Raw genomic sequence first — 12,717 nt, forward strand, 5'->3', positions numbered from 1 at the left:
AAGAGACCCGAAGCAGCTTTATTTGGGCAGTCTGGAACAGGCCTTAGCTGTTTTTGGTAATTGGGAATGATGGTTTCAGACCTGCTTAATTGTTCTACCTGAGTCCACCTGACTTTTGTGATTGTCGATAAAGGCCTTGCTAAGTGACATTCTGCTTTCAGTTCATTGGGATAAGGGTGAGAGTATTCTCATAGTAGGGGCACCGAGACTGTGGAAGACTCATCCTCCAAAAGTTCTGCTGTCACGTTTTCTCCCTCTTTTTAGCTTTTAGCTTCAGCTGTCAAGAGACATTCATATTTTGCCATGCTACTGCTGGAGTTGTTTTCCTAGTGCTCTGTTCTATATTTAAATGTCTTGTTATTGTGATTTCATCAATACTACAAGCCACTCCAGGGACTCTTGTAGTCAGAAGGTGGGTCTATCTTCCAATAATCGAGCAGGTACACATTTGGATTCCCAGAAAAGGAAAGGACAACTTCTGGGGGTGGGCTGCTCCATTACACTGCCTTCATAAGTAGACCATTCTCAACTGGAAATCCAAGGAAAAGATTAACTTATTAAAGAGCAAAAGCTCCCATTTCATATAAAAGGCAGGTTCCACATACACTCATGGTCATGGTCTCTTCCAACTCTACAATTCTATGATTCTATGTATGGCACAACAAGACTTCACGGCAGCAATTATTTGTACACCAAGTACTGTATGTGGTACAAAAGCAATGAACTTTAAGGCTGAAAATTAATTTAGATGCATGTAGATCTAAAGGAATTTAGGACTATGATTATTAATATGAGTGTAAAAATCAAGATTTCACAAAGAAAATCCAGGACATTGTGTCAGGCCCCCACTGAATTACCATTAGCTGCATTTTATTTCTCATGGAGACCTTTTTGGAATTCTGGACAACATAAGTAAGTTTGACTGTTCAAAAGAAATCAATAACGTCAAGCTGACACTATTAGAACAAAAATGTAACTTTAATAGGTGGGGAAAAGTTCAGGAGAAATGGCTGGTGTGTTTGGCAGGGAGGAGGCCAGTAAGTATCTCATAAGAAAAGCTTTCTGCAAAAGCCTAAATTTGAAGAAAAGCTGCCACTTGCAAAATACAGCTTGTGTGATAATCAATTACCTAATGTAAAATGCTTGAAATAAATACACTTAGTATGGATTATGTCAGCTCTTCAATTAGGAATAAATTCATGGCCAAAGAGCCTCTTTCAACTGTGTGGCAACTTCTTCTCCCCTGATGCTCATCATCATCCCACCTTATAGTGTCAGTCCCTCAACAGTGAACCTGAGAAATCAATTTGCTAATGTATAATTTGTAAAGCTCCTCTGACTAACAAATGGATAATTGATTCTTTCACAAATGCTGCATCCCCATGGATGGGAGGCAGCATGAATAACAAACATTAAGCCTATATTTGACTCCAATTGTAGGAGAGAGGCAATATTTGTAAGCTAACACTCTAAACGTTTTAAAAGTTGACTGTGTGACTTCATGCTTTTTAGTTATGGCTAACAAGCATGCAACATATAGATTAGAAGTGTGGAAAAGCAGAGTACTTGTATTCCAGTGACTTTAGTAACAACAAACCACATTTGTTTCAGGACGGATCCACTTATTATATACTCGGAATTAGGGAACATTTTGCACCCAAATCTTTATTAAAATGAATCTCAACTACTCCCAGTATATCCTAGACACAATATGCTATACTGACAAATATGTTTTTTTTAAAGGAATTCTTCACAGATTCTGAAAATTTCTTTAAATCAAAGTGATAAAAGTTATGATCCAGAAGAACAACAGTTCTCATCCCTGATGGCTACGATGTTGGTATATCCCTGCCAACTGCAGAAGTATACACCATCATTTGGAAATATTAACATGCCCTTTACTGTCCTTGAGAATTCTCATTTATTACAAACAAGACAAATACCCATCATTCTTGCTTCAAGCTAGAGCAACAGTGGTTGCTTCTCAATATGTCCAAGCCCATTTCTTAGACAAACCTTTAAACATGTTTTGTTTTAAATGTGTTTTAACTATTTTGAAATCAGGTTTTTAGAAGTAATACTGTTATTTATTTATTTCTTAACTTTTGTAAATTAATGTTTTAACTTGATCTTTTAAAAATGATTGTAAGCCACTTGAATACCATTCTTGGGAGAAATAACTGAGCGAACAAATAAATAAATGGTTGTTTCATTCAAAAGAGAATGAATTAAAGGACGACTTGGAGGCAGAGTCAGTGTAGCATCTACACGACGCAGGCCCTGGCTCCACCCCAGGCTAGCGTGACTCTGCGTGCCACACTACACAATGCGCACCATCATGGCGCTGCATACACATGTGCGGCTGCCGCAGCCCAATCTGACTGTAAAAGGGGCAGCGTGCACAGCCCCTTAGTTTCAACTACAGTTTGCCTGGGGAGAAAAAACAGGATTAGAATTCACTTTTTGACCTGGATAAACCATAGTTTAAAACAGGAATGAGAAAAGTATAGCAAGGAGCTGCCAACGTCTATTATTGCCCTCAAGTTTGCCCAGGGCTTCCTCAAGCCCTCTGACACTCTTTCTTTGAAGACTTTTTCAAACAAAAATTCTCCTGAACATCACTTGAGCAGCAGTAAGACTCAATGCACACACCTCACATCTGAAAGATGGACAAAGAAATCCTGAAAATGAAATTGAAAGTACAGTTTTCAGTTACTTCCAAAAGTAATTTTTGACCCAAATTCACAATGTATGATCCATTAGGGACAAAAATTGCCCAACTTTGGTTTAATTAATCATGGTGTGGACCAGTCTGGACACAACAACCTTCATATAGTTTAAAATGAAACCAGATGTGTCCTATGCAAGAGCGATGGGAAGAGGGAAGAAAAAGCACACAGATCCTCAGTTGCTCAGTTACAGCTGGCTAAATTGTCCATTGGCCCACAACTGTTTACTGTTTGTTTGTTGTGTTAATTTCAGGACATGTAATTTTTTATTCTCAAGGATTCATGCCTGTATTTTTTTTAAATGGCAAAAAATGGTTGTCAGTCCAGCATTAATGTCACCATCTAGAATAAGATATTGCAGAAGCATTTTACCATTCTCATTCCTGACAAAGATGATACTGGGATAGTGAAAAGCCATATCACAGGCTCCAGGACATAGTCAAGAGCATAATACTGTGCCATTGGCAATCCCAAAAAATCTCAGTGGAAAAGCAAAAGCAAAAGCAACGGCAATATAGACACTGCTGACCTATTAAAGAGAGAATAGACTTTTATGGGTCCAGGATTCCTGAGTAATCTGTTTGCATGGCAGCACTGTCTAGAGTGACTGAAGAAAAAAACATAATAGTAAAACAAATAACGGGCATTGCTGAGGTTAGATTGTAAGGCAAAGCTTGGTGGCAGACAGTGAAATTATAAATCATGCACCTTTGAATTGTAGAAGTCTTTCATTGTACTTTTACACTGAAGAAGTACCTCATAAGGTTGCGAACTTGCAACTTTTAAACTATCCAGCCCAATGAACTACAGCATTCTTACCCATTTTCTGTCTCTGTCACAGAAGAAAAAAAAATGGTAGGCACAACCATAAAATGAAGCTTAAAGAAAGGAAGAAAGCTCTCGGAATCAGCAGTATACTAGCTTCTTATGAGCCAATCCTTTCCAAATCCCCCCAATACTTTTAAAAGGTTGTTGGGATTTAGCAAACACACATCTATCTATTAAGCTTCCCCTCTCTCTTAAAAGACTATGCTGTGCCAAACTCTTTAACTCTGCTGAGCTTCTACTACAGGGAACATACCAAAGGGTAATATGTGAAAACAAGGAGACTCTGTAGTAGAACCACTGGCTCGGCTACCTCTTTCAGTGACAAAACCTAGCTATATGGCAAAGGTGAAGTACTACTACAGGCATCCCCGATGTATAGTGCACACCACTGTTTACTGAACAAATGTCCTCCCTTCATTCTCTGAAGTATTTCTTTCTTCTCAACTGGAAAAAAATATAGCCCAAATAAGGCAACATAACATAAAATTTTATTTATGCTGGGAAAACAGGGGTCTCTCAAAAATGAATTTGTGGATATAAAGAGAACTCTTTAGTTTTTAAAGGATACTTCTAGACCAAGTTAAACCAGTCATTCTTAGGGATTTAGTTATTAACCAAACCATATGATGAAACTATGGTTCCAACTTTTCACAGCAGTTTGGCTGCTCATGATTTACACTTTGGTTTATTTTTACCAGTCATTAGAATAAGTACTGTACTTTCACAGCAGCCCTTTGGTTCTATTCACAGCCGCAGTTTACCCTTTAAAAACATTGTGACTTGACTTTGTACATATATATTGTTCAAAATTTCATTTATTTTGGATTTATGTTCTTTGTTACACTAACTGTTTAGGTAGATTCTGTTATATTTTTGTTATATATGTATTGGTATTAGCTTTGGCTATGTTTCATGTATGTTTCCTTACTGAGTGTAAGTTTTATTCAGTTCAACACATATTCCTATTTGTTTGTTATTCATATAGATTATAACCATCATCTTTATTATGATCTTGAATAGATTCATCTATGTTTTTGTGATGGTCTTTTGTGTTTTAACCAACTCTTGTATAATATAAACAGTATTAAAAAGCCAATATATCTGAGAAAAATTCCAATCCAAATGTAGGAAGATAAAATGGAATTTTAAAAAAGTATTTTGAAACCATAGATTTTTGAAGTCAAAAAAGGTTTTTAGTGATTAAAAATAACACAACAGCAAAAAAATCGTCCTTTAAGCACTGGCCGTCCAAAAAAATATTGTATATACTCAACTATAAGTTGACCTCATGTATAAATCGAAGGCAAGTTTTGGGACCAAAATTATGGATTTTGTTATGACCTGTGGATGAATCAAGGGTAAAATTTAGGGGCATAGAACAAGGGATTTAAACAATGAAGCAAAACCAAACACAATGTTAAAGATCTTACAAAATTCCCCCAGACAATAAAACCCATATGAGCAAAGTGCAGCCTGAAAGCCACACGTGGCCTCCAAGCACTTTTATACGGCCTTCTATCACCCTGATATCTTCAATTATTTCACTAGAAAAAGGCTCCTCGTTTTCTAGAAAAAATCATGGAAGTGTTTTTATTTTTGTCTCACAGAGGTATTTTAAATTGGGGTGAAGCCTTACCTCAAAACAAGTTGTTGTTAGCCTAAAACAAATGTGGGGGGTATACATTAAAGAAAGAAGAAGAAGCATTGCCTTTCTGTTTCTAGACTCTCTGGTGTGTGTTGTCCATTTTTCCATGCGAACTATATCCCAAAGCCTAATATTATGGGGACTTTATAGTCTTTCCAAATTCTGGCTACAAACCACCCTACTTGCAAAGCATAGCTAACCAATTCAGTTTTTATTCAATGGAATCGTTTTCTTTAAGCCACAAAAAAATTCAACTAAACTAATCTGTGGAGTTACTGGTTGATCTCAAATTTTACAAATTTCTTCACAAACTAAGCCCAAGTTTTGATTAGTAGCAGAGCATAAAGTAAATAAAAGTTAGGGGACACATCAAAATTCACATCCATGACGTGTGCACCATTCAAAACAAAATGGTTAAAAAGTGCATTTGTTTCACAGAATGCACCCCCCACAGTTCCATTGTGAAGAGGGTGATATTCTGTGACAGCTCATGTCAAAATAAAATGGTTTTAAAGGTGCCACAAAACACATGCTTTTGCCCCTTCTGTTTTATACTGAAACAGACTGCCTAATGATTATAATTATAATGATTATAACTACGAACCCCTTGTAGACTTATAGCTTAATAATATACTGTACTTTTTATTTTCTGTATCTTATTTCACTCTTATATGTCCATCATACCCATATAATTGTGCATATCCAATTATCTCTCTGAGACTTTAATATTTTACTCCAAGAATCTGAAGAAGCAGTTTATCATTCACAAAAATGAATGCTAACACAGTATAAACTGTTTAGTATTAAAGGTGCTCAAGATTTGTTATACGGTTATATGATTATGATAGATACTGAAGGCATTGTCTCCTAACAGCCTCTGGAGAAGATGTCATAAACATTCTTCTAGCTAATACACATAAGGCATTTTAAAAACATGAATAAATATGCATTTCCTCTCTCCTTGAAACTTTCTCTCTTTTGCACTGAATTCATCTGAGCTTATGACCTGAGGATTACTGATCTCAAATTGTGCAGAGTTGGCCCTCTGTATCCATGGATTCTGCATCCACAGATTCTACCATCAACAGTTTTAATATATACAGTCTGTTCTCTCCTTATGCGGTGGATCCGTTCTGGAACTCCCCCCCCCCCCTAAAGGGAAAAAATGTGGATGCTCAAACCCCATGGGGCTCGTGCCCACGGCGGCACGCCATGGTGCACCATGGGCACATGCACCATTGTTTTTTCCGGCACACAGTGCCACTCCTTTCGACACAGCTTCCCGTATAAGCTGGAAGCCACGTAACAGGCATCTGCGTATGATGCAGGCGCACTGTATATATTAATATTACAAAAAACAAACCTTGATTTTGTCATTTTATATAAGAGACATCATTTTACTAAACCGTTGTATATAATGGGAATTGAGATTTTGGTATTCATGAGAGGTCCTGGAACCAAACCCTAGTGGATACCAAGGACCCACTGTATTCTGAAAGTATCCATATGGACATGTGAATATGAGTGCAATACAGTGATCTTGGTATCTGCTGGGGTTTGGTTCCAGGAGCACCGCTGGACGCCAAAATCCATGAAAGCTCAAGTCCTGCCCTATACAATGGTGTAGTAAAATGGTGAGAGCCACTGGTGTAGTGATTTGAACAGTGGACTACAACTCTGGAGATCAGGTTTTGCTTCCTGCTTGGCCAGGGACATCCATTGGGTGACCATAGGTGATTCGCACACTTTGAGCCCCCAAAAACCCTGTGATAGGTTCATCTTAGGGTCACCATAAGTCACTGTAAATCAGAAACAATTTGAAAGCACACATCAACAATAACAACAACAGCAACAACATCAAATGGTGTTCCTTATTTTTTTTAAAAAAAAATAGGGCGAAATCAAGGTTCGCCATTGGATTTTTAAATATATATATATATTTTCAAGCCATGGGTGGTGGAATCCATGAATGTAAAATTCATGGATACAGAGTATTGACTGTGTATGAAGCAGCTCCCTTCTACCATCCACAATACACATAAACCACGGGAAATCCAGGGGTATAGACTCCAGTAGTGCAGGTTCCATAGACATGAGAACACATTTCTGAAACCTGACAATCTTAGCCAAATGCCGTTTATCTTTTTAGCTTTTACATACTTGAAAAATATGTGTCAAAAATAAAAGGATTCATTATAGAGATTTCGATGGATCTTAATTGCAGCTAACACAGTGTCACTATCCAGTATATACTTTTAGATTATTTTTAATCGCATGTAAACACTCCGCCCTGTGGTTTGGTTGGCATTTCATGGCTTTGTCTTCTTCGCTACCAGCAGTGACAACTGAAATGATGCAGTTAAAGTAATAAACAGAAAAATTTACGCAGCCTGTCAAAATATGTGAAATGCTGAAGACTAACGCATATGAAAGTCCAATCCAAAGTAAAATCTTTCTTCACTAAATCAATACAAGAAGGCTTTCTTGTTTTGTGAAGGAAAAAACCTGAAGCATTATTTTGCCAACAGCAATTAGCCAGGTTCTTTATTCTCCACAGTAATAGCATGGAAAGGGGTCATTAAAATGCTTTGCCTTTCTGTCAAATGTAAAACTGTATCATTCACAAAGCTTGCCACACAACAAATCAGCAGGGGTGGCCAAAAAGTTATAACAAAGGGGATACTGAATACTGGGTGAAATGGGGGCAATCTATGACAGTGGGTGAAAGGATGGTTTTAAAAGAGCCTTTTGAAGTGTGACATACTTAATAGATAATCCCATCATGGAAATATGAAGTTCACAGCACCTTGAGTAGTGTCTATAGCATGAAATTCTAACTTGTTGAAGAATCAGAGCAGGACACACATCTTAAACAGACAAGAAGACTTTGGCCTTTTTCTCCATGTGTCTTTAAAAAAGGAATTCGGCGAGTTTCTGGAGGTGAGGGTCTATCCTCAACTATAAAAAGAGTTTGAAAAACCTGTCTTAAAAAAAGTACAGCATTCCTGCTACTTGTGTTTAAAATGTAGATTCCTGCCATTAATTGTTACAGTGCCTAAAAAAGCTCAGTGTAGATAAAAAATGAATAATTCCTATCACAATACTTTTAATAAAAATCCTTTAAAGTAACTATAATATGTTTTCCCAATAAAATAACTTGATTCTCACCCACTACAATACTCATTACATATATTTTTACTCTTTCTTTAGAAAAAAGGAATTCAGTCCTAGCTGTTAACTGCAATAGGAAAAACTGCTATAGCCATAAGTGACATACTTCAGAGAGCAGAGCAGAAATCATCAGAGTGACTTTTGTTTCAAAGCCATACATGTATTAGTCTGTTTCAGTTTTGTTTTTTTTAAATGTAGTAATAGTCTTGTGGAGTTTTTAAGATTAACAGGTTTACATTAGCATGAGTGTTCAAGCATTATGATCTACTTCCTCAGATGCATGGAGTACAATATTTGAGCCTACATGTACATGCACAGTTATATGGTAGTGATGCTGATAGTAAGATCAGAGCAAAATAAGATACTGTACAGGAAAAGGCAGGCTCCAACTGGGCACCTCTCCCTAAATATAGTGGCGGAGGTGGGGGGGGGTCAGTACCTGCACAAATCATCAGTTTGGAACTTTCTTGAACTGGAGAGTTTACTTGCAACTGCATCCCCTTAATGAGGATGTCCTAGCTACCTTATTTTCAGCCCATGACCACACAACTAAGTGCTAGCACAAGATAAAAGCTAGTACAAGATGAATGAACAGCACATGCCATGGAGAAAATGAGGAAGTTATATGAAAACAAGGATGACCAGTCAAACAACATCCGTTTTAGATAAGCAGTCTGAGTTTCTTTATCATGATGTCTGCGCCACATATCTGGGTGCTAAACAGCAAGGGAAAGCACAGTAGGACCACACAGAAGGCAGCACAGCTCCGCCAGTGTTACATCTACTCTAGAAAGACCATCAACATGACAAAGGTTGAGCGGCGGTGGGGTGGCGGTGGCTGTCTTAATGCCACAGCCCTACAAATATCTGGTACAGCCACATCCCTTAGAAGAGAAAGCAGCCCTAGCCCTAGCAGATAACTCCAAAAGGGCACTGAATGAGGAGGAGGCTAAGGCATTGAGATAGGCCTCACTATCCATTTTATAGAACTCTGAGATGATAGAGGTTGGCCTTTCATCAGTCCACAACTGTAGACAAAACAGTCCCTGAGTGTTCTAAAGAGGTAGTATGATGAACAATTAAAAAGTCAAAGCTCTTCAGAATTCAACAACACACAACAGCCATTCCAAGTACAGTGGTGCCTCGGGTTACGAAAATAATTCGTTCCGCGGCCGCTTTCGTAACCCGAAAAGCCTTCGTAAGCCGAATTGCCATAGGCGCTAATGGGGAAAAGCCGCGATTCCGTGTAAAATAGCGCCGAAAAGCACCAAAAGTTTTTTCGTAACCCGAAAAAACATTCGTAACCCGGAACAATAATTCCCTATGGGATTTTTTCGTATCCCGAAAATTTCGTAAGCTGGGTATTTCGTATCCCGAGGTACCACTGTACTTGGACTGAAGTTGAGCAGAATTAGGTAAGGCCATTTCTGAGGAGAGCTTGAAGGTTAAGACCACTTTGGACTAGAAAGTAGTATCTGGCTAGAACATCACTCTGCCCCTGTGCCAAGGGCATAAGGCTGATCCATTTTCAGAGCATATGCGCCCTATGATGATTGCCATTTTCAGGGAGACAAGACATGGCCATTTTCAGGTAGAGACAAGATATTATCTCATAAGAAAAACAGAGGTACTGGAAACCAGAGCTGCCTGGGCCAACTAGGGGCAGCTCGCCTCTTCAGATTTTGGCCACCACCTTTGTCAGCAGATGAAATGTGGAGGCCATTTCAAGGAATGATCAAGTCCAGGAATGGAAAAAGGCATCCCTAAACTGACCATCTATCTTCCCATCTCACTGCAGTACCTATGTAGCATTTGCATTACATGAGATGAAGAAAGTCTACATGCTGTGTTCTCTGGCACAGAAAAAACTGAATCCTGGAAGGCAGGGCTGACCATCCTATTCATGGGTTCTTGTGCTCTACCTTCATAATGCATGTACTACATACACAACAGTACAAAATAACTCAGGCTAAAGACCTGGTAAAACAGTTTGTTGTGTACTACATGCACCACAATACAAAATAACCCATGCCAAAGACACTAGTATCAGAGATCCCTGACTGAGTGTCTCCTTGCTTGTACAGAAACTGCTTTACTGTACCTTGCAAAAGTACAGGTAGCACATGGCAAGCCTTGGTAATTGCTTAAAACTTCAATACATCAATCTGCAGACAGTGCTCCATCAATCAGCCTTGAATACAAACCCTTTCTTGAATGTCAAACTCATTGTAGTTCATTCTGTTGAAGGCAGAGTCTTTTTTAGAAGAAAAAGGATAGTTGATTTCCACTCTTGCTGGTCAGAAACATCTAGCTAACTTTAATCAGACACATGGTGCTGGACTATATGGACTTTGGGGCCAATACAGTGAGGTTCCTTTTACATTCTTAAATACTAAAACTTTAATAGGGCTAAGTGCCACAAAAAGAAACTACCTCTGGCTTTTGAAGGTTGCAAAAAGGCAACCTGACTAGTTCAACTTTTTCTGCCATTCTGATTAAACAAATTTTTTCTTATTCACAAAGCCATCAAATATTTAAATATAAAGGTCTCCATCTTGAAGGACTAAAGAAACACATGTTTAAAAATTCTGCTGCAAAAGGGGTGGTTCTTAAATATTTCATGCTATTTTTGTTAATTCCCACATTTGCAAAAAGCATCAGATGAGGCAATGGCTAAAAAAAAATCAATTTCTTTGTACCCAAAGAATGCTTTAAAACATTAGATATTTAAATTTGTTTTCCACATTCATGCATCACCACTAAACCATTAAATATTAAAAATCAGACCCTGCTTATAAAGCCGTTTACATTTTCTTCTTTCTAGGCAAAGTGCAAGACTTTGTTGGCACAAGCCATGTCTTGTTACTGTACTTGTTCTAAATATGTATTTATTAAAACACCTGGCAACAGGGCATGAATTGTCTGCCCTCTGAAAGCATTTTTGATTTGTTACTTAGCTAAATGTGTTTGTACAGCTCTTATATCTACAGCTCTTTAATCTACAAGGATGTCAGCTGAGGCAATAATTATATTAATAAATTGCAGACAGTCTTTGAGGAAAAGAGAAGATGAAGAGGCATTTGGAATTAATATGCTGTAAATCGCTTCTGCATCCTCCTTTGTCAGTGGAGTTAGCAGGCTTTTCTTCTCCATTGCCTTTAAGTCATAATTTTCAACTCATTTGACACATTTCATCTCACTCAAACCACTGAACCTAAATACAAGAGAACACCAGTTTGTCAAATGCTCAAGATCCAACACATATCAGTTTATCTTAAGCAGGTGTCACTGACAAAGAAGTACCCATGTTGGGGAGCAAAAAAGGAAAAGGAAGTCTATCTTGAATAGTAACCATGTGGCCAGCAGTTGTCACAGATGAAACAACATTTCCCCAAGTTCCTACTCTCAATTCAGATGTGCTTATTATATGTTTCCTTTCATTTCAGGCTGAAACTTCAGCCTAGACTCTGTTGCTGAATAGAAATAAAGTTGGCCATGGCTTGAAAATATTCAAAAAATATGAATTCCAAAAAGCAAATCTTTATTTTGTCAATTTATATAAGGACCACTATTTTACTATGCCATTGCATTTAATGGGACCTGAGCATCCATGGATTTTGCAGGGGGCCTTGAAACCAAAGGCCAGTGGATACCAAAAGGCTCACTGTATAACATGTTGGTTATTCATCTCTCTCCCTATTTTTGACTCCCAAAAGACTCTAAAACAAACATAACTAAACAGACACATTTTTGTATAGTTAATAATACTTATTCAGAACACTGGTGATAAAAATCTGCACAGATTTATCATTGCAGGACCCACTGTACCTCATAGTATCTTTGGATATTCAAAAAAGGAATTTGGGGGTGGGGGACGAAGATGAATTGTTCAACGCTTGCTATTTAGTGGGCTTCTTCACATTGCCATGGAAGTGGCAAGTGAAGCTTGTCAAGTTCTGTTTTGGACAATATGGGAAAAACAGGGACACAAAGGAAGCACAAGATTTCTCTGGCCATCCAAAAGCATTCTGAGATCGATAGAATTACTCTATGTTTTATGCTTTAGAACATAAAATTAAGAGTCATGCTGTTTTATTCAATCCAGTAATGTACTCTCTCTTCTTCTTGTGTTCTATGCAAAAGGCATAGGATCTCTATTACTGGGGTGATATATTCTTAATACATATCAGTTAAATACTTTGGCTCATCAGAATTATGTTAAGAACTAGATGCTGTGGATCACAGTAACAGAGAGGGTATTTCAGATTGCCTTTTCGTTACATAGGTAGTTGGCCCAGTAGTAGGTGAAGTAAGGCATGGGCCATAGCTCAATCTGTGAAGTAC

General features: G+C 37.9%; 1 protein-coding gene across 1 annotated transcript in view; it reads right to left on the minus strand.

The window, feature by feature from the left end:
• The window catches only part of VPS41 (VPS41 subunit of HOPS complex), a 122,269-nt gene that overhangs the window by 71,004 nt on the left and 38,548 nt on the right, over nt 1-12,717 (minus strand). The gene's annotated exons all lie outside the window — the stretch shown is intronic.

This window comes from Sceloporus undulatus, chromosome 6 (assembly GCF_019175285.1).
Source record: "Sceloporus undulatus isolate JIND9_A2432 ecotype Alabama chromosome 6, SceUnd_v1.1, whole genome shotgun sequence".
NCBI classification, from domain to species: domain Eukaryota; kingdom Metazoa; phylum Chordata; class Lepidosauria; order Squamata; family Phrynosomatidae; genus Sceloporus; species Sceloporus undulatus.